At 31.1% G+C, this 26,737-nt stretch overlaps 1 long non-coding RNA gene across 20 annotated transcripts; it reads right to left on the minus strand.

Annotated features, from left to right (window-relative positions):
• Positions 1-8: 8 nt before the first annotated feature.
• LOC126740227 (uncharacterized) lies at positions 9-23,581 on the minus strand. 20 transcript variants are annotated; one of them, XR_007661827.1, is made up of 4 exons: positions 1,126-2,360; positions 823-964; positions 619-752; positions 9-562 (listed from the first exon to the last, which is right to left on the minus strand). It is a non-coding gene; the product is annotated as an uncharacterized LOC126740227 (long non-coding RNA). The 20 variants fall into 20 exon arrangements; XR_007661837.1 differs by lacking the exons at positions 619-752; positions 823-964; positions 1,126-2,360 and adding exons at positions 7,909-8,042; positions 22,234-22,371; positions 22,540-23,581 and having other exon boundaries at positions 242-562; XR_007661838.1 differs by lacking the exons at positions 619-752; positions 823-964; positions 1,126-2,360 and adding exons at positions 14,546-14,679; positions 22,234-22,371; positions 22,540-23,581 and having other exon boundaries at positions 242-562.
• Positions 23,582-26,737: the final 3,156 nt, after the last annotated feature.

The raw sequence follows: 26,737 nt of genomic DNA on the forward strand, positions 1-26,737 counted from the left end.
TATTGTCATTTGCCAATAACGACCTTTATTCTCCTTAATGTTTTTAGGCTCTAATGCTACATAACATACAATCATAATTTTTAATGAAGATATTACGTGTGTGTTTATATTATGTGTTATGCTTTAATACATGTTGTCCTTATCTTAATAAAAAAATTTATATATGTACATATAATTTCTGCATATTCTATGTGAAGTATTCAATTATTATTTAAATAATATATAAAACTAATTAACTTAATAAGATTACAAAAATATTTATTACATGTCAAACCTGTATACAACTGAACTTTGTCATGATTATTTTTTATGTGCTCATATGAAAAACTTAATTTTAACTTCTGCACTTTTTTCTTTCACATCCTCCAGTTTTTTGCGGCAAAATGAATTTTAGCTCTGCTGTTGGTGCAAAATTGAAATCATGTCCCTTACTGGAATTTGACACCGGCTCACCTTCTACAAAATTGTTGACAGTGTTTCTGTTTGAAGTACCATGCTTCAAAGAAGTGGACGAACTTGTACTGGGTATAGATATGTTTGTACTAAGCAATTCTGTATTTACCTTGAAAAAAATCAAGCTTTGAAATAAATAAAAATAAGTTGGAAGTATATACTTACCTAGGTTTTTGACAATTTCTTTAATTTCTCCTTGGTTAACCTCTTTGCATGTGGAAAAGTAGTGAGGCCATTCATTGTATTTTTGTCAACAATTACATACCAATGCATGGACTGAAGGTTTTTTATCCATTTGCCTACAAGGAACAAAATTTATAAATTACCTCATTTAGGTATTAAAAAAAATGAAAGATTTAGTAAAAATACCTTAGTACCTATTCCTTGGCAAAGATATTCATTTTTCTTTTTCCAGGGGCTCTTTTGAAAATTTAAAGATATGACAGGTCCGTTTTTCGCTATGATGCTTTCAATCTGGTGCAAAACACATAACCTTTGTTGGTGTAGTCCACTAAAATAACAAAAACAAAATCAAATATAACAATCAAAACATTATGACATAACCTTAAAATGTATGTATTTTCATAAATTTCAGGATTATTCACTAAAAATTGGTAATTATGAAACTGAATTAAAAAAAAAAACTTGTATGTGTGTAATTGTGATACTTACATTTTATTTTCATATAGGAAAGTAAGAAAGATGCGGAGACTTAAAAATATCTTCCAACATTTGTTTGGATTTTGGGAACTTCCGTTGCCGGTGGCGTTTATGCTTGTGGGCCGGAAAGTGACATTGAAATGACAAGTGAAAGTCTCTTCGTCTTCTTCTTTTTTTCTTCGATTTTTATGGCTTAAGCCCGATAGCAACCAACGTGAGTCAGAATTATGCAAAAACATGTTAAGGTGGCTTTACATAAAGGAATTAAGCTGTTTACCTTCCAAACAATACCAAAGTTGTTAATTCGTTTTTTTAGGCATAATTAACAATTAAATTATAAATAATGGCTAAGAGTTAAACGATACACTTTATAATATTAAAATTAATAATAGACAGAATTTTATAACTTTTATTGCTACAGAATAGATGTAACTATTTGGTAGTATAGTACTTTTTTCAATCGGACCAAAGCAAATTTTTTAAATTATTTCCAATGTTGATCTGGTTTACGATTTTATTACCGATTCATTTTAGAACCCTGACATAATTTTGATATATGTAGGTTTTGAGAATATTTTCTACTAAACTAAAATTAAAGAGCGGAGCGTATTGTAACACATCATGGTTCTCTGAAGCATGATACCCAGAAATAAGTTAGTAATATTTCAATGAAATTTATTTTTGATTATAATATATAATAAGACCTTTCCTTTTCTCTCTGTATTTACTATAGATTGACGAAAAACAAAGAAAAACACAAAGTCACGGTCTCACAACATGTAATTAAACGGGCTACACGTGTTTCGCTCTAGTTGGAGCATCATCAGTTACAGCATAAGTGTGTGGATGGCTTCTAAAGGCCTGATGATGCTCTAACTAGAGCGAAACACGTGTAGCCCGTTTAATTACATGTTGTGAGACCGTGACTTTGTGTTTCGTCAATTTTGTATGTTGGTCTCTTACAGAATAATGGATGAGATTTTTGGATTTATTATAGATGTTAATGTTTTCCAAGTACTAAAAAAAGAAAAAGTTGGGTAGAGCACCATGCCGAGGCTAAGGTTTGAACTCAGAGCCTTATGAGGGTACGGCAGGTCTCTTCCCCACTGCGTGTTTAGGGCACTCCTTGGATAATTTTGGAGATTTTTTTTTTGTAGTACTGACAAAAATTTTTAAAATTTCTACTGGTCCCCACGGACTAAAGTAGACGCGAAGCGTCTACTTGTTACAATACGCTTCGCGTATTGTAAGAACGCATCCAGCTAAATTGAGGGATTTTCGGACCCTGCGTCACATAAACGCTAATAACTTTGGTTCTATCGCGAATTTTTTTTTCCGGTTTTTACCGTTATATGTAGGAAGGATGAGAGTATATAACGGTGAAAAAATTTTTTCGCCACGCCCACCCCGAAGGGGTGGGCATGGCAAAAAACGGTTTTTTGACAAAAAAAATTTGATTAAGTCGTTGTGGAAAACTGACCGGGCCGATTTTTCTGAAACTCATTGACGTTAAAGGCCTTTATATAAAGCAGCTCCTAAAGGGCGCTTTTTAAGATAAACCCTTTAGAAGTCGGATTTTTCTGTGAATGAATTTTGAACTTTTTGCGCGGTACCTCGCGGACTTAAACGGCCGTGGGGCCTAAACGGTAATGTTCCCGATAATGCGAATAAAACAGCCCTTTTCTACGTAAATGTAGCTTTCTTTTTTATTTTAACTATTTTTTTCCAAAAGAAACTCCTTCCGAGATAAACGAGCTCAAACTTAAAATTTTTTTTTTCGAAAAAAAAAAAGTGAATTTTTCGAGAAATAAATTTTTTTCTACTTCTAAAAAATTTTTTTAATTTTTTTTGTTTACACCGTTTGAAAGCTTAATCCTTTAGGATTAAATAGAGGTATTATTCATGGTGCTACGTATTATACGGGGTGAGCTGTGTTAACAAATATAAACCCCTTTTTGAGCCTTTTTTTGACCGTTTTTTTCTACTTTTCTTAATAACTCTTTATTGGCGGCACCTAGAAATTTCAAACTTTCAGCATTTTAAGAACTTTTTAAATCCTATTTTTCGACATAGTCTACAGTCTTCTACGTAGAGCAGTTTTTGCTCTACACCTTTTTTTAACTTTGACGCTTTATACCGGCATACCTATGACACCTACGGAAACCATTTTTTTTCTGAAATCACCGGACACTATCTGGCTATAATCCACTAAAAACCGTTTTTCTTCAAATGTTACCGTTGTTCCGCAATGCGCTGTTATTTAAGAAAAACCCCCAAAAATAAGCCGTTCCAATCAACCAGTCATACCCTCGAGACACAGGGAGCCAGCTCATGGTACAATAACGGTGGCGGTCCAGCACCAAATTGACCCAATGTAAAGGCATACGGACGACGTCATTATCGAGTCGCACATGGCCAGATGACGTAAGCGCGGGGTTTTCGGGGTATTGTGGCGGCAAATTCGGCCCCGTTTGCGCTACGAGTTAGAGTAGGAAAAGCGGTTTGAGAGAAGGATGGAGGATGTCTGGCAACAATTATAAACGCGTCGTGTTCGTCTCGTGACGTCATGAGTTATTTTATTAATGAATATTATTAGTATTATGGGGACAATTTTACGCGGTTTCTTGATAAATTACTAGGATAAATAAAATGAATATAAATATTAAGAAATATATATTTGAAATATACAGAGGGTATTGATATTACGGAACATTTATGAGGATAATAATAGTATATAAATAGAATTATACGGGGGGGTTTTAAGGTTTTAAGGCATTTATAAGGAAAATATTACTTATAATTATATTAATCATATTATAAAGGGTGTTTTAAGGTTTAAGGACATTGACAAGAAAGATAATATTTATAATAATAGTAATAGCAGCATAAAGGTTAGGACAAGGTATAAATATCTGGAAAAAAAATAATAGAAATAATAGTTTTATTTTAGTTAGGGTTCTTTTAGTGGGGGTTGCTAAATTGGTAATAAATTTATATTAATAGTTTATCAATTTAGAAAAAAAAGACATTGATGCGGTGTCAAAAAAAGGTGTATTTTTATATTTTTTTTACTATATTATTGAGGACACGGCTTTCATAGCTTCAATTCAATAAGTTGATAAATTTTTTTATTCGTTTTTTTTTTTTTAAATTTTTTTTATTTTATTATAATTGCCTTTTAAAATAAAAATTAAAAAAAAAAACAAGAAACAAACCACTTTTTCCTATCCTAATACATTGCTTCTTATGGGACCTGATTTTCCTCTTTAGATTGTGACACTCGTATGAATCGTGGAAAAATTTGTCATAAAGCTTTTTTACTAGTTTTTGAATGGTCTTTAACCAGAAAAAAGAAATTTTGAATTCGGAGCATATTTTGAAAAAATGGTCATTTTGACCCGGATTTTGTTCGAAAATCGAAAAATGCAAAGAAATAGGTTTTCCGTTCATTTTAGAGTCAAATCGGTAATAATCTTTTTTAAAGGTACTCTAAAGTAGTACAGGATAGGAAAATAAAAAATTAAAATTTTGCCATAGGGCTCTTGATAATTCGATATTTATGTTTTACAGTTTTTTTCAATTTTCTCCGATTCTATAATAGCTAGAACCAATTCGTTTTGACAGGCGAATACCTCTTAATATACCCAAGAACTTTTATTTAATACAAAAAGTTATCAGAGTTATAGTTTATTTATAAAAAAATAAAAACCATTTTTTCGAAATTTTTCGTGGGTATACCCCTTTCGATTTTCGACCAAAAAAAAAATTATTTTTTTATTGGGCTTTTTTACTGGAAATTGTTAGTTTAGGGCTTACTTTAAAATTTGCCAATAATCGTTTTAGGAAAAAAAATTGTACGGTGGGAAAAAACCAGTTTTCTTTTGTTTTTCCCACATTTTTACTATAGTATCGCGGGTTCTGTAGCTTTGATTCAATTCGTTTATGGTTTCTTTTATTCCTTATTCTTCTCCTGTCAATTCTTTTTATATCCAGTTACTATTGGTTCTCAAAAATAAAACTGAAAAATCAAAAAAATCCACGAAAAAACCCGGTTTTCTTATCCCCAAACATGAATTCTTATGGGACCTAATCTTTCTATTTATATTGTGGCACTCGTATGGATCGTGGAAAAATTTGTCATAAAGCTTTTTTACTAGTTTTTGAATGGTCTTTAACCAGAAAAAAGAAATTTTGAATTCGGAGCATGTTTTGAAAAAATGGTCATTTTGACCCGGATTTTGTTCGAAAATCGAAAAATGCAAAGAAATAGGTTTTCCGTTCATTTTAGAGTCAAATCGGTAATAATCTTTTTTAAAGGTACTCTAAAGTAGTACAGGATAGGAAAATAAAAAATTAAAATTTTGCCATAGGGCTCTTGATAATTCGATATTTATGTTTTACAGTTTTTTTCAATTTTCTCCGATTATATGATAGCTAGAACCGATTAGTTTTGACATACGGATATCTCGTAATATTCCCGAGAACTTTTGTTTGAAACAAAAAGTTCTCAGACTCACAGTTAATTCAGAAAAAAATAAAAATCATTTTTTCGAAATTTTTCGTGGGTATACCCCTTTCGATTTTCGACCAAAAAAAAAATTTTTTTTTTATTGAGTTTTTTTACTGGAAATTGTTAGTTTACGGTTTACTTTAAAATTTGCCATTAATCATTTTAGGAAAAAAAAATTGTACGGTGGGAAAAAGGAAGTTTTCTTTTGTTTTTCCCACATTTTTACTTATATCTCGGCTTCTATAGCTTCGATTCAATTCGTTTATGGTTTCTTTTATTTCTTATTCTTCTCCTGTCAATTCTTTTAATACTTTATTACTATTGGCTCTCAAAAATAAAACTGAAAAATCAAAAAAATCCACGAAAAAACCCGGTTTTCTTATCCCCAAACATGAATTCTTATGGGACCTAATCTTTCTATTTATATTGTGGCACTCGTATGGATCGTGGAAAAATTTGTCATGAAGCTTTTTTACTAGTTTTTGAATGGTCTTTAACCAGAAAAAAGAAATTTTAAATTCAGAGCATATTTTGAAAAAATGGTCATTTTGACCCCGGATTTTGTTCGAAAATCGAAAATTGCAAAGGAATAGGGTTTCTGTTCATTTTAGAGTCAAATTGGTAATAACCTTTTTTAAAGGTACTCTGAAGTAGTGCAGGATAGAAAAATAAAAAATTGATATTTTTTCATAGGGCTCTTGATAATTCGATATTTATGTTTTACAGTTTTTTGCAATTTTCTCCGATTCTATAATAGCTAGAACCGATTCGTTTTGACATACGGATACCTCGTAATATTCCCGAGAACTTTTGTTTGAAACAAAAAGTTCTCAGACTCACAGTTAATTCAGAAAAAAATAAAAATCATTTTTTCGAAATTTTTCGTGGGTATACCCCTTTCGATTTTCGACCAAAAAAAAAATTTTTTTTTTATTGAGTTTTTTTACTGGAAATTGTTAGTTTAGGGCTTACTTTAAAATTTGTCAATAATCATTTAAAAAAAAAAAAATTGTACCGTGGGAAAAAACCAGTTTTCTTTTGTTTTTCCCACATTTTTACTAATATCTCGGCTTCTATAGCTTCGATTCAATTCGTTAATAGTTTCTTTTATTACCGATTCTTTTCCTGTTAATTCTTTTTATATTTTATTACAATTGCTTTTCAAAATAAAAATGGAAAATAAAAAAAATCGACATAAAAACCTAGTTGTCTTATCCCAATACCCTAATAAATGGGACCCTCTTTTCCCTTTATCTTGTGGCACGTATAAATCGTGGAAAATTTACTTAATAAACTTTTCTACTAAGTTTTGCATGGCCTTTAAGGTAAAAAAAGAAGTTTTGAATTTTAAGCATAATTTGAAAACGCAAATAAAATTATTTTGAAATCAGCGATTATCTGCATACTTTGGTGAATACGCCATAACTTTCATCAGTACGACAGTGAATTAATTGATGAGTTGATTCAGCATATCCACCCTAGATGTCGCTAAAGAATTAACATTAATATTTTTAGTATATTTTTTTTTATCTTGGATGGCCTTTTTAATAGAAAGGTTTACTTTACTTACACTCATGAGACCTAAACTTTTTTGCTCTTGGTTTAACCTGGCTTTTTAGGGCAGAGCCTATTCCCTTCACCAAAAATGTAGGAAATAGAGAAAATAATATTGTCATTTGCCAATAACGACCTTTATTCTCCTTAATGTTTTTAGGCTCTAATGCTACATAACATACAATCATAATTTTTAATGAAGATATTACGTGTGTGTTTATATTATGTGTTATGCTTTAATACATGTTGTCCTTATCTTAATAAAAAAATTTATATATGTACATATAATTTCTGCATATTCTATGTGAAGTATTCAATTATTATTTAAATAATATATAAAACTAATTAACTTAATAAGATTACAAAAATATTTATTACATGTCAAACCTGTATACAACTGAACTTTGTCATGATTATTTTTTATGTGCTCATATGAAAAACTTAATTTTAACTTCTGCACTTTTTTCTTTCACATCCTCCAGTTTTTTGCGGCAAAATGAATTTTAGCTCTGCTGTTGGTGCAAAATTGAAATCATGTCCCTTACTGGAATTTGACACCGGCTCACCTTCTACAAAATTGTTGACAGTGTTTCTGTTTGAAGTACCATGCTTCAAAGAAGTGGACGAACTTGTACTGGGTATAGATATGTTTGTACTAAGCAATTCTGTATTTACCTTGAAAAAAATCAAGCTTTGAAATAAATAAAAATAAGTTGGAAGTATATACTTACCTAGGTTTTTGACAATTTCTTTAATTTCTCCTTGGTTAACCTCTTTGCATGTGGAAAAGTAGTGAGGCCATTCATTGTATTTTTGTCAACAATTACATACCAATGCATGGACTGAAGGTTTTTTATCCATTTGCCTACAAGGAACAAAATTTATAAATTACCTCATTTAGGTATTAAAAAAAATGAAAGATTTAGTAAAAATACCTTAGTACCTATTCCTTGGCAAAGATATTCATTTTTCTTTTTCCAGGGGCTCTTTTGAAAATTTAAAGATATGACAGGTCCGTTTTTCGCTATGATGCTTTCAATCTGGTGCAAAACACATAACCTTTGTTGGTGTAGTCCACTAAAATAACAAAAACAAAATCAAATATAACAATCAAAACATTATGACATAACCTTAAAATGTATGTATTTTCATAAATTTCAGGATTATTCACTAAAAATTGGTAATTATGAAACTGAATTAAAAAAAAAAACTTGTATGTGTGTAATTGTGATACTTACATTTTATTTTCATATAGGAAAGTAAGAAAGATGCGGAGACTTAAAAATATCTTCCAACATTTGTTTGGATTTTGGGAACTTCCGTTGCCGGTGGCGTTTATGCTTGTGGGCCGGAAAGTGACATTGAAATGACAAGTGAAAGTCTCTTCGTCTTCTTCTTTTTTTCTTCGATTTTTATGGCTTAAGCCCGATAGCAACCAACGTGAGTCAGAATTATGCAAAAACATGTTAAGGTGGCTTTACATAAAGGAATTAAGCTGTTTACCTTCCAAACAATACCAAAGTTGTTAATTCGTTTTTTTAGGCATAATTAACAATTAAATTATAAATAATGGCTAAGAGTTAAACGATACACTTTATAATATTAAAATTAATAATAGACAGAATTTTATAACTTTTATTGCTACAGAATAGATGTAACTATTTGGTAGTATAGTACTTTTTTCAATCGGACCAAAGCAAATTTTTTAAATTATTTCCAATGTTGATCTGGTTTACGATTTTATTACCGATTCATTTTAGAACCCTGACATAATTTTGATATATGTAGGTTTTGAGAATATTTTCTACTAAACTAAAATTAAAGAGCGGAGCGTATTGTAACACATCATGGTTCTCTGAAGCATGATACCCAGAAATAAGTTAGTAATATTTCAATGAAATTTATTTTTGATTATAATATATAATAAGACCTTTCCTTTTCTCTCTGTATTTACTATAGATTGACGAAAAACAAAGAAAAACACAAAGTCACGGTCTCACAACATGTAATTAAACGGGCTACACGTGTTTCGCTCTAGTTGGAGCATCATCAGTTACAGCATAAGTGTGTGGATGGCTTCTAAAGGCCTGATGATGCTCTAACTAGAGCGAAACACGTGTAGCCCGTTTAATTACATGTTGTGAGACCGTGACTTTGTGTTTCGTCAATTTTGTATGTTGGTCTCTTACAGAATAATGGATGAGATTTTTGGATTTATTATAGATGTTAATGTTTTCCAAGTACTAAAAAAAGAAAAAGTTGGGTAGAGCACCATGCCGAGGCTAAGGTTTGAACTCAGAGCCTTATGAGGGTACGGCAGGTCTCTTCCCCACTGCGTGTTTAGGGCACTCCTTGGATAATTTTGGAGATTTTTTTTTTGTAGTACTGACAAAAATTTTTAAAATTTCTACTGGTCCCCACGGACTAAAGTAGACGCGAAGCGTCTACTTGTTACAATACGCTTCGCGTATTGTAAGAACGCACCGGAAAAAAATGGTGGAGGTTCCGACTTGCGACACATAAACGCTAATAACTTTTGTTCTATGGCGAATTTTTTTTTCTGGTTTTCACCGTTTTATGTGGGAAGGTTAAGGCTACGTGATGATGTAAATTTTTTTTGGCCACGCCGCCCCGAAGGGGCGGGCGTGGCAAAAAACCGCTTTTTTCGCGAAAACAGTCGGTGCAGCAACTTGTGGAAAACTGACTGAGCCAAATTTTCTGAAACTCATTGACGTCAAAGGCCTTTATGCAAAGCAACTCCCAAAGGGCGCTTTTTAAGATAAACCCTTTAGAAGTCGGATTTTTCTGTGAATGAATTTTGAACTTTTTGCGCGGTACCTCGCGGACTTAAACGGCTGTGGGGCCTAAACGGTAATGTTCCCGATAATGCGAATAAAACAGCCCTTTTCTACGTAAATGTAGCTTTCTTTTTTATTAAAACTATTTTTTTCCAAAAGAAACTCGTTCCGAGATAAACGAGCTCAAACTTAAAATTTTTTTTTTCAAAAAAAAAAAAAGTGAATTTTTCGAGAAATTAATTTTTTTCTACTTCTAAAAAAATTTTTAAATTTTTTTTGGTAACACCGTTTGAAAGCTTAATCCTTTAGGATTAAATAGAGGTATTACTCATGACGCTACGTATTATACAGGGTGAGCTGTGTTAACAAATATAAACCCATTTTTGAGCCTTTTTTTGACCGATTTTTTCTATTTTTCTTAATAACTCTTTATCGGCGGCACCTAGAGACTTCAAACTTTCAGCGTTTTAAGAACTTTTTAAATCCTATTTTTCGACGTACTCTAGAACCTTCTACGTAGAGCAGTTTTTGCTCTACACCTTTTTTTAACTTTGACGCTTTATACCGGCATACCTATGACACCTACGAAAACCATTTTTTTTCTGAAATCACCGGACACTATCTGGCTATAATCCACTAAAAACCGTTTTTCTTCAAATGTTACCGTTTTCCCGCAATGCGCTGTTATTTAAGAAAAACCCCCAAAAATAAGCCGTTCCAATCAACCAATCATACCGTCGACACCACGGGAGCCAACGCATGGTACAAAATAGTTGGCGGTCCAGCACCAAATTGCCCCAATGTAAAAGCATACGGACGACGTCATTATCGAGTCGCACATGGCCAGATGACGTAACCGCGGGGTTTTCGGTATTGTGGCGGCAAATTCGGCCCCGTTTGCGCTACGAGTTAGAGTAGGAAAAGCGGTTTGAGAGAAGGATGGAGGATGTCTGGCAACAATTATAAACGCGTCGTGTTCGTCTCGTGACGTCATGAGTTATTTTATTAATGAATATTATTAGTATTATGGGGACAATTTTACGCGGTTTCTTGATAAATTACTAGGATAAATAAAATGAATATAAATAAGAAAGAATGAATATATGATAAATAAGAATAAATGAATATAATATAAGAAATATATATTTGAAATATACAGAGGGTATTGATATTACGGAACATTTATGAGGATAATAATAGTATGGAAATAGAATTATACGGGGGGTTTTAAGGTCTTAAGGCATTTATAAGGAAAATAATATTTATAATAATAGTAATATTGATCTACAGGGTGTTTTAAAGTTTAAGTGCATTAATAAGGAGAATATTATTTATAATAAAAGTAATATTAATCTTCAGCATATTTTAGGGTTTTAGTGCTTTCATAAGAAAAATATTATTTATAATTATAGTAATCGTATTATAAAGGGTGTTTTAAGGTTTAAGGACATTTACAAGAAAGATAATATTTATATTAATAGTAATAGCAGCATAAAGGTTAGGACAAGGTATAAATATCAGGAAAAAAAATAATAGTGATAATAGTTTTATTTTAGTAGGGTTCTTTTAGTGGGGGTTGCTAAATTGGTAATAAATTTATATTAATAGTTTATCAATTTAGAAAAAAAAGACATTGATGCGGTGTCAAAAAAAGGTGTATTTTTATATATTTTTTACTATATTATTGAGATCACGGCTTTCATAGCTTCAATTCAATAAGTTGATAAATTTTTTTATTCGTTTTTTTTTTCTTTAAATTTTTTTTATTTTATTATAATTGCCTTTTAAAATAAAAATTAAAAAAAAAAAAACAAGAAACAAACCACTTTTTCCTATCCTAATACATTGCTTCTTATGGGACCTGATCTTCCTCTTTAGATTGTGACACTCGTATGAATCGTGGAAAAATTTGTCATAAAGCTTTTTTACTAGTTTTTGAATGGTCTTTAACCAGAAAAAAGAAATTTTGAATTCGGAGCATATTTTGAAAAAATGGTCATTTTGACCCGGATTTTGTTCGAAAATCGAAAAATGCAAAGAAATAGGTTTTCCGTTCATTTTAGAGTCAAATCGGTAATAATCTTTTTTAAAGGTACTCTAAAGTAGTACAGGATAGGAAAATAAAAAATTAAAATTTGGCCATAGGGCTCTTGATAATTCGATATTTATGTTTTACAGTTTTTTTCAATTTTCTCCGATTCTATAATAGCTAGAACCAATTCGTTTTGACAGGCGAATACCTCTTAATATACCCAAGAACTTTTATTTAATACAAAAAGTTATCAGAGTTATAGTTTATTTATAAAAAAATAAAAACCATTTTTTCGAAATTTTTCGTGGGTATACCCCTTTCGATTTTCGACCAAAAAAAAAATTATTTTTTTATTGGGCTTTTTTACTGGAAATTGTTAGTTTAGGGCTTACTTTAAAATTTGCCATTAATCATTTTAGGAAAAAAAAATTGTACGGTGGGAAAAAGGACGTTTTCTTTTGTTTTTCCCACATTTTTACTTATATCTCGGCTTCTATAGCTTCGATTCAATTCGTTTATGGTTTCTTTTATTTCTTATTCTTCTCCTGTCAATTCTTTTAATACTTTATTACTATTGGCTCTCAAAAATAAAACTGAAAAATCAAAAAAATCCACGAAAAAACCCGGTATTCTTATCCCCAAACATGAATTCTTATGGGACCTAATCTTTCTCTTTATATTGTGGCACTCCTTTAAATCGTGGAAAATTTTGCTATTAAGCTTTTTTACTAGTTTTTGAATGGTCTTTAACCAGAAAAAAGAAATTTTAAATTCAGAGCATATTTTGAAAAAATGGTCATTTTGACCCCGGATTTTGTTCGAAAATCGAAAATTGCAAAGAAATAGGGTTTCTGTTCATTTTAGAGTCAAATTGGTAATAACCTTTTTTAAAGGTACTCTGAAGTAGTGCAGGATAGAAAAATAAAAAATTGATATTTTTCCATAGGGCTCTTGATAATTCGATATTTATGTTTTACAGTTTTTTTCAAGTTTCTCCGATTCTATGATAGCTAGAACCGATTCGTTTTGACATACGGATACCTCGTAATATTCCCGAGAACTTTTGTTTGAAACAAAAAGTTCTCAGACTCACAGTTAATTCAGAAAAAAATAAAAATCATTTTTTTGAAATTTTTCGTGGGTATACCCCTTTCGATTTTCGACCAAAAAAAAAATTTTTTTTTTATTGAGTTTTTTTACTGGAAATTGTTAGTTTAGGGCTTACTTTAAAATTTGTCAATAATCATTAAAAAAAAAAAAAAATTGTACCGTGGGAAAAAACCAGTTTTCTTTTGTTTTTCCCACATTTTTACTAATATCTCGGCTTCTATAGCTTCGATTCAATTCGTTAATAGTTTCTTTTATTACCGATTCTTTTCCTGTTAATTCTTTTTATATTTTATTACAATTGCTTTTCAAAATAAAAATGGAAAATAAAAAAAATCGACATAAAAACCTAGTTCTCTTATCCCAATATCCTAATAAATGGGACCCTGTTTTCCCTTTATCTTGTGGCACGTATAAATCGTGGAAAATTTACTTAATAAACTTTTCTACTAAGTTTTGCATGGCCTTTAAGGTAAAAAAAGAAGTTTTGAATTTTAAGCATAATTTGAAAACGCAAATAAAATTATTTTGAATTCAGCGATTATCTGCATACTTTGGTGAATACGCCATAACTTTCATCAGTACGACAGTGAATTAATTGATGAGTTGATTCAGCATATCCACCCTAGATGTCGCTAAAGAATTAACATTAATATTTTTAGTATATTTTTTTTATCTTGGATGGCCTTTTTAATAGAAAGGTTTACTTTACTTACACTCATGAGACCTAAACTTTTTTGCTCTTGGTTTAACCTGGCTTTTTAGGGCAGAGCCTATTCCCTTCACCAAAAATGTAGGAAATAGTGAAAATAATATTGTCATTTGCCAATAACGACCTTTATTCTCCTTAATGTTTTTAGGCTCTAATGCTACATAACATACAATCATAATTTTTAATGAAGATATTACGTGTGTGTCTATATTATGTGTTATGCTTTAATACATGTTATCCTTATCTTAATAAAAAAATTTATATATGTACATATAATTTCTGCATATTCTATGTGAAGTATACAATTATTATTTAAATAATGTATAAAACTAATTAACTTAATAAGATTACAAAAATATTTATTACATGTCAAACCTGTATACAACTGAACTTTGTCATGATTATTTTTTATGTGCTCATATGAAAAACTTAATTTTAACTTCTGCACTTTTTTCTTTCACATCCTCCAGTTTTTTGCGGCAAAATGAATTTTAGCTCTGCTGTTGGTGCAAAATTGAAATCATGTCCCTTACTGGAATTTGACACCGGCTCACCTTCTACAAAATTGTTGACAGTGTCTCTGTTTGAAGTACCATGCTCCAAAGAAGTGGACGAACTTGAAATCGGTATAGATATGTTTGTACTAAGCAATTCTGTATTTACCTTGAAAAAAATCAAGCTTTGAAAAAAATAAAGATAAGTTGGAAGTATAGACTTACCTAGGTTTTTGACAATTTCTTTAATTTCTCCTTGGTTAACCTCTTTGCATGTGGAAAAGTAGTGAGGCCATTCATTGTATTTTTGTCAACAATTACATACCAATGCATGGACTGAAGGTTTTTTATCCATTTGCCTACAAGGAACAAAATTTATAGATTACCTCATTTAGGTATTAAAAAAAATGAAAGATTTAGTAAAAATACCTTAGTATTCCTTGGCAAAGATATTCATTTTTCTTTTTCCAGGGGCTCTTTTGAAAATTTAAAGATATGACAGGTCCGTTTTTCGCTATGATGCTTTCAATCTGGTGCAAAACACATAACCTTTGTTGGTGTAGTCCACTAAAATAACAAAAACAAAATCAAATATAACAATCAAAACATTATGACATAACCTTAAAATGTATGTATTTTCATAAATTTCAGGATTATTCACTAAAAATTGGTAATTATGAAACTGAATTAAAAAAAAAAAACTTGTATGTGTGTAATTGTGATACTTACATTTTATTTTCATATAGAAAAGTAAGAAAGATGTGGAAACTTAAAAATATCTTCCAACATTTGTTTGGATTTTGGGAACTTCCGTTGCCGGTGGCGTTTGTGCTTGTGGGCCGGAAAGTGACATTGAAATGACAAGTGAAAGTCTCTTCGTCTTCTTCTTTTTTTCTTCGATTTTTATGGCTTAAGCCCGATAGCAACCAACGTGAGTCAGAATTATGCAAAAACATGTTAAGGTGGCTTTACATAAAGGAATTAAGCTGTTTACCTTCCAAACAATACCAAAGTTGTTAATTCGTTTTTTTAGGCATAATTAACAATTAAATTGTAAATAATGGCTAAGAGTTAAACGATACACTTTATAAGATTAAAATTAATAATAGACAGAATTTTATAACTTTTATTGCTACAGAATAGATGTAACTATTTGCTAGTATAGTACTTTTTTCAATCGGACCAAAGCAAATTTTTTAAATTATTTCCAATGTTGATCTGGTTTACGATTTTATTACCGATTCATTTTAGAACCTTGACATAATTTTGATATATGCAGGTTTTGAGAATATTTTCTACTAAACTAAAATTAAAGAGCGGAGCGTATTGTAACACATCATGGTTCTCTGAAGCATGATACCCAGAAATAAGTTAGTAATATTTCAATGAAATTTATTTTTGATTATAATATATAATAAGACCTTTCCTTTTCTCTCTGTATTTACTATAGATTGACGAAAAACAAAGAAAAACACAAAGTCACGGTCTCACAACATGTAATTAAACGGGCTACACGTGTTTCGCTCTAGTTGGAGCATCATCAGTTACAGCATAAGTGTGTGGATGGCTTCTAAAGGCCTGATGATGCTCTAACTAGAGCGAAACACGTGTAGCCCGTTTAATTACATGTTGTGAGACCGTGACTTTGTGTTTCGTCAATTTTGTATGTTGGTCTCTTACAGAATAATGGATGAGATTTTTGGATTTATTATAGATGTTAATGTTTTCCAAGTACTAAAAAAAGAAAAAGTTGGGTAGAGCACCATGCCGAGGCTAAGGTTTGAACTCAGAGCCTTATGAGGGTACGGCAGGTCTCTTCCCCACTGCGTGTTTAGGGCACTCCTTGGATAATTTTGGAGATTTTTTTTTTGTAGTACTGACAAAAATTTTTAAAATTTCTACTGGTCCCCACGGACTAAAGTAGACGCGAAGCGTCTACTTGTTACAATACGCGAAGCGTATTGTAAGAACGCACCGGAAAAAAATGGTGGAGGTTCCGACTTGCGACACATAAACGCTAATAACTTTTGTTCTATGGTGTATTTTTTTTTCTGGTTTTCACTGTGTTATGTAGGAAAGTTGAGGCTACGTGATGATGTAAATTTTTTTTGGCCACGCCGCCCCGAAGGGGCGGGCGTGGCAAAAAACTGCTTTTTTCGCGAAAACAGGATCTTTGGCGGGTGGGGGAAAATTGACTGAGCCGAATTTTATGAAACTCATTTACATCAAAGACCTCCACGGAAACCTGCTCCCAAAGGGCGCTTTTTAAGATAAACCCTTTAGAAGTCGGATTTTTCTGTGAATGAATTTTGAACTTTTTGCGCGGTACCTCGCGGACTTAAACGGCTGTGGGGCCTAAACGGTAATGTTCCCGATAATGCAAATAAAACAGCCCTTTTCTACGTAAATGTAGCTTTCTTTTTTATTAAAACTATTTTTTTCCAAAAGAAACTGCTTCCGAGATAAACGAGCTCAAACTTAAAATTTTTTTTTTCAAAAAAAAAAAAGTGAATTTTTCGAGAAATAAATTTTTTTTTACTTCTAAAAAATTTTTTTTATTTTTTTTGTTAACACCGTTTGAAAGCTTAATCCTTTAGGATTAAATAGAGGTATTATTCATGGTGCTACGTATTATACAGGGTGAGCTGTGTTAACAAATATAAACCCCTTTTTGAGCCTTTTTTTGACCGATTTTTTCTATTTTTCTTAATAACTCTTTATTGGCGGCACCTAGAAACTTCAAACTTTCAGCGTTTTAAGAACTATTTAAATCCTATTTTTCGACATACTCTACAACCTTCTACGTAGAGTAGTTTTTGCTCTACACCTTTTTTTAACTTTGACGCTTAATACCGGCATACCTATGACACCTACGACAACCATTTTTTTTCTGAAACCACCGGACACTATCTGGCTATAATCCACTAAAAACCGTTTTTCTTCAAATGTTACCATTTTCCGGGGGCCCGCTGTTATTTAAGAAAAACCCCCAAAAATAAGCCGTTCCAATCAACCAGTCATACCCTCGAGACACAGGGAGCCAGCTCATGGTACAATAACGTTGGCGGTCCAGCACCAAATTGACCCAATGTAAAGGCATACGGACGACGTCACTATCGAGTCGCACATGGCCAGATGACGTAAGCGCGGGGTTTTCGGGGTATTGTGGCGGCAAATTCGGCCCGTTTGCGCTACGAGTTAGAGTAGGAAAAGCGGTTTGAGAGAAGGTTGGAGGATGCCTGGCAACAATTATAAACGCGTCGTGTTCGTCTCGTGACGTCATGAGTTATTTTATTAATGAATATTATTAGTATTATGGGGACAATTTTACGCGGTTTCTTGATAAATTACTAGGATAAATAAAATGAATATAAATATTAAGAAATATATATTTGAAATATACAGAGGGTATTGATATTACGGAACATTTATGAGGATAATAATAGTATGGAAATAGAATTATACGAGGGGTTTTAAGGTTGAGGGCATAAATAAGGAAAATATTATTTGTCTTAATAGTAATCGGAATATACCGGGGGTTTTAAGGTTTTAAGGCATTTATAAGGAAAATAATATTTATAATAATAGTAATATTAATCTACAGGGTGTTTTAAAGTTTAAGTGCATTAATAAGGAGAATATTATTTATAATAAAAGTAATATTAATCGTCAGCATATTTTAGGGTTTTAGTGCTTTCATAAGGAAAATATTATTTATAATTATAGTAATCGTATTATAAAGGGTGTTTTAAGGTTTAAGGACATTTACAAAAAAGATAATATTTATAATAATAGTAATAGCAGCATAAAGGTTAAGACAAGGTATAAATATCTGGAAAAAAAATAATAGTAATAATAGTTTTATTTTAGTTAGGGTTCTTTTAGTGGGGGTTGCTAAATTGGTAATAAATTTATATAAATAGTTTATCAATTTAGAAAAAAAAGACATTGATGCTTTGTCAAAAAAAGGTGTATTTTTTGTATTATTTTACTATATTACTGATATCACCGCTTTTATAGCTTCAATTCAATAAGTTGATAAATTTTTTATTCGTTTTCTTTTCTTTAAATTTTTTTTATTTTATTATAATTGTCTTTTAAAATAAAAATTAAAAAAAAAAAAAAGGAACAAACCACTTTTTCTTATCCTAATACATTGCTTCTTATGGGACCTGATCTTTCTCTTTAGATTGTGACACTCGTATGAATCGTGGAAAAATTTGTCATAAAGCCTTTTTACTAGTTATTGAATGGTATTTAAGCAGAAGAAAGAAATTTTGAATTCGGAGCATATTTTGAAAAAATGGTCATTTTGACCCCGGATTTTGTTCGAAAATCGAAAATTGCAAAGAAATAGGGTTTCTATTCATTTTAGAGTCAAATTGGTAATAACCCTTTTTAAAGGTACTCTGATGTAGTGCAGGATAGAAAAATAAAAAATTGATATTTTTCCATAGGGCTCTTGATAATTCGATGTTTATGTTTTACAGTTTTTTTCAATTTTCTCCGATTCTATGATAGCTAGAACCGATTCGTTTTGACATACGGATACCTCGTAATATTCCCGAGAACTTTTGTTTGAAACAAAAAGTTCTCAGACTCACAGTTAATTCAGAAAAAAATAAAAATCATTTTTTCGAAAATTTTCGTGGGTATACCCCTTTCGATTTTCGAACAAAAAATTTTTTTTTTTTAATGAGTTTTTTTACTGGAAATTGTTAGTTTAGGGCCTACTTGAAAATTTGCCAATAATCATTTTAGGAAAAAAAAATTGTACGGTGGGAAAAGGGAAGTTTTCTTTTATTTTTCCCACATTTTTACTTATATCTCGGCTTCTATAGCTTCGATTCAATTCGTTTATGGTTTCTTTTATTTCTTATTCTTCTCCTGTCAATTCTTTTGATATTTTATTACTATTGGCTTTTAAAAATAAAACTGAAAAATCAAAAAAATCCACGAAAAAACCCGGTTTTCTTATCCCCAAACATGAATTCTTATGGGACCTAATCTTTCTATTTATATTGTGGCACTCGTATGAATCGTGGAAAAATTTATCATAAAGCTTTTTTACTAGTTTTTGAATGGTCTTTAACCAGAAAAAAGAAATTTTGAATTCGAAGCATATTTTGAAAAAATGGTCATTTTGACCCCGGATTTTGTTCGAAAATCGAAAATTGCAAAGAAATAGGGTTTCTGTTCATTTTAGAGTCAAATTGGTAATAACTTTTTTTAAAGGTACTCTGAAGTAGTGCAGGATAGAAAAATAAAAAATTGATATTTTTCCATAGGGCTCTTGATAATTCGATATTTATGTTTTACAGTTTTTTTCAATTTTCTCCGATTCTATGATAGCTAGAATCGATTCGTTTTGACATACGGATACCTCATAATATTCCTGAGAACTTTTATTTAAAACAAAAAGTTGTCAGAGTTACAGTTAATTTAGAAAAAAATAAAAATCATTTTTACGAAAATTTTCGTGAGTATACACCCCTTTCGATTTTCGACCAAAAAAAAAATTATTTTTTTAATGGGTTTTTTTACTGGAAATTGTTAGTTTAGGGCCTACTTGAAAATTTGCCAATAATCATTTTAGGAAAAAAAAATTGTACGGTGGGAAAAAGAAAGTTTTCTTTTATTTTTCCCACATTTTTACTTATATCTCGGCTTCTATAGCTTCGATTCAATTCGTTTATGGTTTCTTTTATTTCTTATTCTTCTCCTGTCAATTCTTTTGATATTTTATTACTATTGGCTTTTAAAAATAAAACTGAAAAATCAAAAAAATCCACGAAAAAACCCGGTTTTCTTATCCCCAAACATGAATTCTTATGGGACCTAATCTTTCTATTTATATTGTGGCACTCGTATGAATCGTGGAAAAGTTTATCATAAAGCTTTTTTACTAGTTTTTGAATGGTCTTTAACCAGAAAAAAGAAATTTTGAATTCGGAGCATATTTTGAAAAAATGGTCATTTTGACCCCGGATTTTGTTCGAAAATCGAAAATTGCAAAGAAATAGGGTTTCTGTTCATTTTAGAGTCAAATTGGTAATAACTTTTTTTAAAGGTACTCTGAAGTAGTGCAGGATAGAAAAATAAAAAATTGATATTTTTCCATAGGGCTCTTGATAATTCGATATTTATGTTTTACAGTTTTTTTCAATTTTCTCCGATTCTATGATAGCTAGAATCGATTCGTTTTGACATACGGATACCTCATAATATTCCTGAGAACTTTTATTTAAAACAAAAAGTTGTCAGAGTTACAGTTAATTTAGAAAAAAATAAAAATCATTTTTTTGAAATTTTTCGTGGGTATACCCCTTTCGATTTTCGACCAAAAAAAAAATTATTTTTTTATTTAGTTTTTTTACTGGAAATTGTTAGTTTAGGGCTTACTCTAAAATTTGTCAATAATCATAAAAAAAAAAAAAAATTTCCGTGGGAAAAAACCAGTTTTCTTTTGTTTTTCCCACATTTTTACTAATATCTCGGCCCCTATAGCTTCGATTTAATTCGTTAATAGTTTCTTTTATTACCGATTCTTTTCATGTTAATTCTTTTTATATTTTATTACAATTGCTTTTCAAAATAAAAATGGAAAATAAAAAAAATCGACATAAAAACCTGGTTGTCTTATCCCAATACCCTAATAAATGGGACCCTCTTTTCCCTTTATCTTGTGGCACGTATAAATCGTGGAAAATTTACTTATTAAACTTTTCTACTAAGTTTTGAATGGCCTTTATGGTACAAAAAGAAGTTTTGAATTTGAAGCATAATTTGAAAACGCAAATGAAATTATTTTGAATTCAGCGATTATCTGCATACTTTGGTGAATACGCCATAACTTTCATCAGTACGACAGTGAATTAATTGATGAGTTGATTCAGCATATCCACCCTAGATGTCGCTAAAGAATTAACATTAATATTTTTAGTATATTTTTTTTAATCTTGGATGGCCTTTTCAATAAAAAGGTTTACTTTACTTACACTCATGAGACATAAACTTTTTTGCTCTTGGTTTAACCTGGCTTCTTAGGGCAAAGCCTATTCCCTTCACCAAAAATGTAGGAAATAGAGAAAATAATATTGTCATTTGCCAATAACAACCTTTATTCTCCTTAATGTTTTTAGGCTCTAATGTTACATAACATACAATTATAATTTTTAATAAAGATATTACATGTGTGTCTATATTATGTGTTATGCTTTAATACATGTTCTCCTTATCTTAATAAAATTTTTTATATATGTACATATAATTTCTATCTATTCTATGTGAACTATACAATTATTAGTTAAATAATGTATAAAACTAATTAACTTATAAGATTACTATTATTAAATAAGGTTACAAAATATTTATTACATGTCAAACCTGTATACAACTGAACTTTGTTATGAATATTTTTTATATGCTCATATGAAAAACTTAATTTGCAAAACTTAATAAGCAAAATGAATTTCGGCTCTGCTGTTGGTGCAAAATTGAAATCATGTCTCTTACTGGAATTTGACATGGGCTCACCTTCTACCAAATCGTTGACAGTTTCTCTGTTTAAAGTACCATGCTTCAAAGAAGTGGACAAACTTGTACTGGGTATAGATAAGTTTGTCCTAAGCAATTCTGTATTTACCTTGAAAAAAATCAAGCTTCGGAATAAATAAAGATAAGTTGGAAGTATAGACCTACCTAGGTTTCTGACAATTTCTTTAATTTCTCCTTGGTTAACCTCTTTGCATGTGGAAAAGTAGAGAGGCCATTCATTGTATTTTTGTCAATATTATATTAATTACATACCAATGCATGGACTGAAGGTTTTTTATCCATTTGCCTACAAGGAACAAAATTTATAGAATACCTCATTTAGATATTAAAAAAAATGAAAGATTTAGTAAAAATACCTTAGTATTCCTTAGCAGAGATATTAATTTTTCTTTTTCCAGGGGCTCTTTTGGAAATTCAAAGAAATGACAGGTCCGTTTTTCGCTATGATGCTTTCAATCTGGTGCAAAACACATAACCTTTGTTGGTGTAGTCCACTAAAATCACAAAAACAAAATATAACACAAATATAACAATCAAAATATATGACATAACCTTAAAATGTATGTATTTTCATAAATTTCAGGATTATTCACTAAAAATTGGTAATTATGAAACTGAATTAAAAAAAAAAACTTTCGTATGTGTTTAATTGTGATACTTACATTTTATTTTCATATAGAAAAGTAAGAAAGATGTGGAAACTTAAAAATATCTTCCAACATTTGTTTCGATTTTGGGAACTCCCGTTGCCGGTGGCGTTTATGCTTGTGGGCCGGAAAGTGACATTGAAATGACAAGTGAAAGTGGGCGTCTTCTTCTTTTTTTCTTCGATTTTTATGGCTTAAGCCCGATAGCAACCAACGTGAGTCAGAATTATGCAAAAACATGTTAAGGTGGCTTTACATAAAGGAATTAAGCTGTTTATACCAATAATACCAAAGTTGTCAATTCATTTTTTTAGGCATAATTAACAATTAAATTGTAAATAATGGCTGAGAGTTAAAGGGTACACTTTATATTATTAAAATTAATAATAGACAGAATTTTATAACTTAATTGCCACCGAATAGATGTAACTATTTGGTAGTATACTACTTTTTTCAATCGAACCAAAGCATCTTTTTTTTAAATATTTCCAATGTTGATCTGGTTTACGATTTTATTACCGATTCATTTTAGAACCCTGACATAATTTTGATATATGCAAGTTTTGAGAATATAAATAAACTAAAATTAAAGAGCGGAGCGTATTGTAATACATCATGGTTCTCTGAAGCATGATACCCAGAAATAAGTAAGTAATATGTCCATGAAATTTATTTCTGATTATAATATATAATAAGACCTTCCCTTTTCTCTCTGTATTTACTATAGATTGACGAGAAACAAAGAAAAACATATAGTTACGGTCTCACAACATGTAATTAAACGGGCTACACGTGTTTCGCTCTAGTTAGAGCATCATCAGTTACAGCATAAGTGTGTGGATGGCTTCTAAAGGCCTGATGATGCTCTAACTAGAGCGAAACACGTGTAGCCCGTTTAATTACATGTTGTGAGACCGTGACTTTGTGTTTTGTCAATTTTGTATGTTGGTCTCTTAGAGAATAATGGATGAGATTTTTGGATTTACTATAGATGTTAATTTTTTCGAAGTACTAAAATAAGAAAAAGTTGGGTAGAGCACCATGCCGAGGCTAAGGTTTGAACTCAGAGCCTTATGAGGATACGGAGGCAGGTCTCTTGCCCACCGCGTGTTTAGGGCACTCCTTGGATAATTTTGGAGATTTTTTTTTGTAATACTGACAAAAATTTTAAAAAATTCTACTGGTCCCCACGGACCAAAGTAGACGCGAAGCGTCTACTTGTTTATTTTTAGTGAAAAAATAAACTTAATTTTAAAATTATGTTTTTGGCAACATATTTTTTGTACAACCTACATGTATTTGTTGTTCGAGACATGATATTATGTGTTTTTGATAACACTTTAATATGCTTATTGTTCTGATTCTGTTTTAATACAAATTAGAAATTAACATGTCTCTTTTATTGCTTCAGGTGATTCTGAACAGCAAGAAAATAATCCTCAGCCCCCGATCGTGCAATTAGAGGAAGCAAAAGAAAAATCTTTGAGTTCTGAGGTTTTGCAGATACTTGGCGATGAGCCAATAAATAATTCAAATAAATAAGCCAATAAATTCCCAAGCCGTAACTTTGATGCTAGCTGAAGAAGGGGGGGGGGCAACAACCTATATATGCAATACCTAAGTAATGCTGGCCGCCTATTGTGTCATCTACACAATCTTGACACCATGACACGCAAATATCTTATAAATTATTTAGAGCTAAAAGCTGTTTATTTGGTTTTAAAACATTTTGCTGAAAATGCTTCAGATTGCAATATATTATTCCGAGTTGACAATATAACTGCCATGGCTTATATTAATAAGATGGGAAGTGTACAGCACCAATCCCTAAATAAATTATCTCGTATTAGTTGGCAATGGTGCGAGGGTAAAAATATCTATTTATATGCCAGTTATATAAAGTCTAAAGACAATTTTGAAGCAGATGCACAATCCAGACTTAAATTATCCAAAGAAACCGAATGGGAAATAAGCAACTTGGTGTTTAAAGATATAATATCCACTTTTGGGAAACCAGAAGTTGATCTCTTTGCTTCAAAAATTAACGCTAAATGCAAAAAGCTTGTATCAAGGTTGGGAGGTTCAGAATGCATAGCAGTGGACGCCTTTACGATAAAATGGAACAAGTTTTTTTTTATGCTTTTCCAACATTTTCTGTTATTCTTCGTGCTTTGCACAAAATAAAAGAGGAAAAAGCTAGAGGAATTGTCGTTGTGCCCTTCTGGACATCCCAGCCATGGTACCCATTTTTTTGACATCATTATTAGAATCAACACCTTTAGTTTTCGAGGCTGACGAACGTTTACTTTCTTTTAGGAACGTGCCTCATCCACTTTGGCGAAAAATTTCCCTGGTGGCAGGAGTGTTATCCTCCAAGCCCTGAGAGCTGGTTTAGTACCTGAAGAAGCTTTAGAAATTTGTTTGGCCTCCATTACTACCTCTACAATTCAACAATATAATTCACGTCTTAAACTGTGGTGGCAATTTAGAAAATCTCGAAACATGAATGTTTATTCAGCCTCTGTCCCAGATATTTTAAAATTTTTTACTACTCAATTTAAAAATGGAGCTACTTATACGTCTTTAAATTCATTTAGAGCAGCTCTTACTCAAATTTTGGTGCCAGAAATAACTTCGGATTTTAGAATTAAGAGGTTTTTTAAAGGGGTCCATAGTTTAAGACCTACTGCTCCCAGATACAATTACACAGGGAACCCCTGTATTGTTTTGACATATGTTAAATCTATGTCTAATGAAACATTAAGCCTTCAAGACCTCACATATAAATTAGCAATCCTTATTGCCTTGGCTACTGGTCAAAGAGTACAGCCAACATAGAAGTTGAAAATATTATTATAGATGAAAACAAACTTAAGGTTAAAAAACCTAAAAAACTTAAAACTTTAGCCAAAGGTCGCATTCAACCTACTCTTCTTTTGCCTTTCTTTAATCAAGATAAAAAAATTTGTCCAGCTAGAACCTTAATTGAGTATTTACAAAAACCAAAAATTTAAGACAGACGTCAAAAAATCTTTTTATTACCGTTAAGAAACCTCATAGAGATGTCACTTCTCAAACAATTTCTAGATGGTTAAAGGTGATTCTAAAGAAAAGTGTGTTGGATACGAACCAATTCACAGCTCATAGTACTCGCCATGCTGCGACGTCTGCAGCTGCGCGAAAGGGAGTATCTTATGACTCTATTCGGCTTGCAGCTGGCTGGTCGGAGAAATCCTCTGTTTTTGCCAATCATTATAACAGACCTGTGCTTCAAAAAGATAATTTTGCAACGACTGTTCTTAGTTGTTAGTATTATGATGAGTTTTTATCTTTAAGTTTCTTGTTTCTAATGTTAGTTTAGGAAAATATTTTCCAGATTTATTATTTGTCATATTAAGTAGGTACATTTTTATTAAGATATATGTTATCTTGAAAAATAAATATTATGTTGTTGCCATCCTTAGAATTAATGTTTTATGTACATACCAATTCTAAGTGTGTGCCTAATATTATTAATATGACATGTTTCCAATGAAAATTATTGCAACTTGCTTTAAATAGTTACCTGTTCTACTTATTTACGAGACAAGGTTGAACTATAATTAACAGGTCAAACAAACTTACCTAAGTGAAGTTCGATCTATATTATATGAAGCCTTGTCGAAATAAATAAGTCCCTTCCCTACCCTATTATTTATTTCCCTTGGTTGCAACAATGTAGCTTTGAAGAAGACTGAAGGTATGAAATGGATTTAGGTATGCAGGACCGGGGGGGTTTTTTATTTGCTTTGAATTTGTGTGAGACTCGATACCATCGGAGATACTACCTGTTCTACTTATTTACTTCGACAAGGCTTCATATAATCCAGATCGAACTTCACTTAGGTAAGTTCGTTTGATCTGTTAATTATATTTTCTTACATAAAAATATAACAGTAAATAATAAAAATAGTAAATAATTTTACCTTAATATTAATAACAATACCTTAGCCTCATATACTTCATATAAATTTTAAATTATATTAAGGTATATTAAAATATAGGTAACATCATGATATCTTTACACCATGAGTAACATTTAATTTAAATTTTGTCGTCTTGCCATGAAACACTTCCAACGTTTGAAACAAAATGTTTTTTGAACAAATCTCTTACTTTGAAAGCATCTGTTGACGCATTTCCACCTTGCATAGGCAAATGTTCCAACACTGCT

The sequence above is a fragment of the Anthonomus grandis genome, chromosome 9 (genome assembly GCF_022605725.1).
Source record: "Anthonomus grandis grandis chromosome 9, icAntGran1.3, whole genome shotgun sequence".
Classification (NCBI taxonomy): Eukaryota; Metazoa; Arthropoda; class Insecta; order Coleoptera; family Curculionidae; genus Anthonomus; species Anthonomus grandis.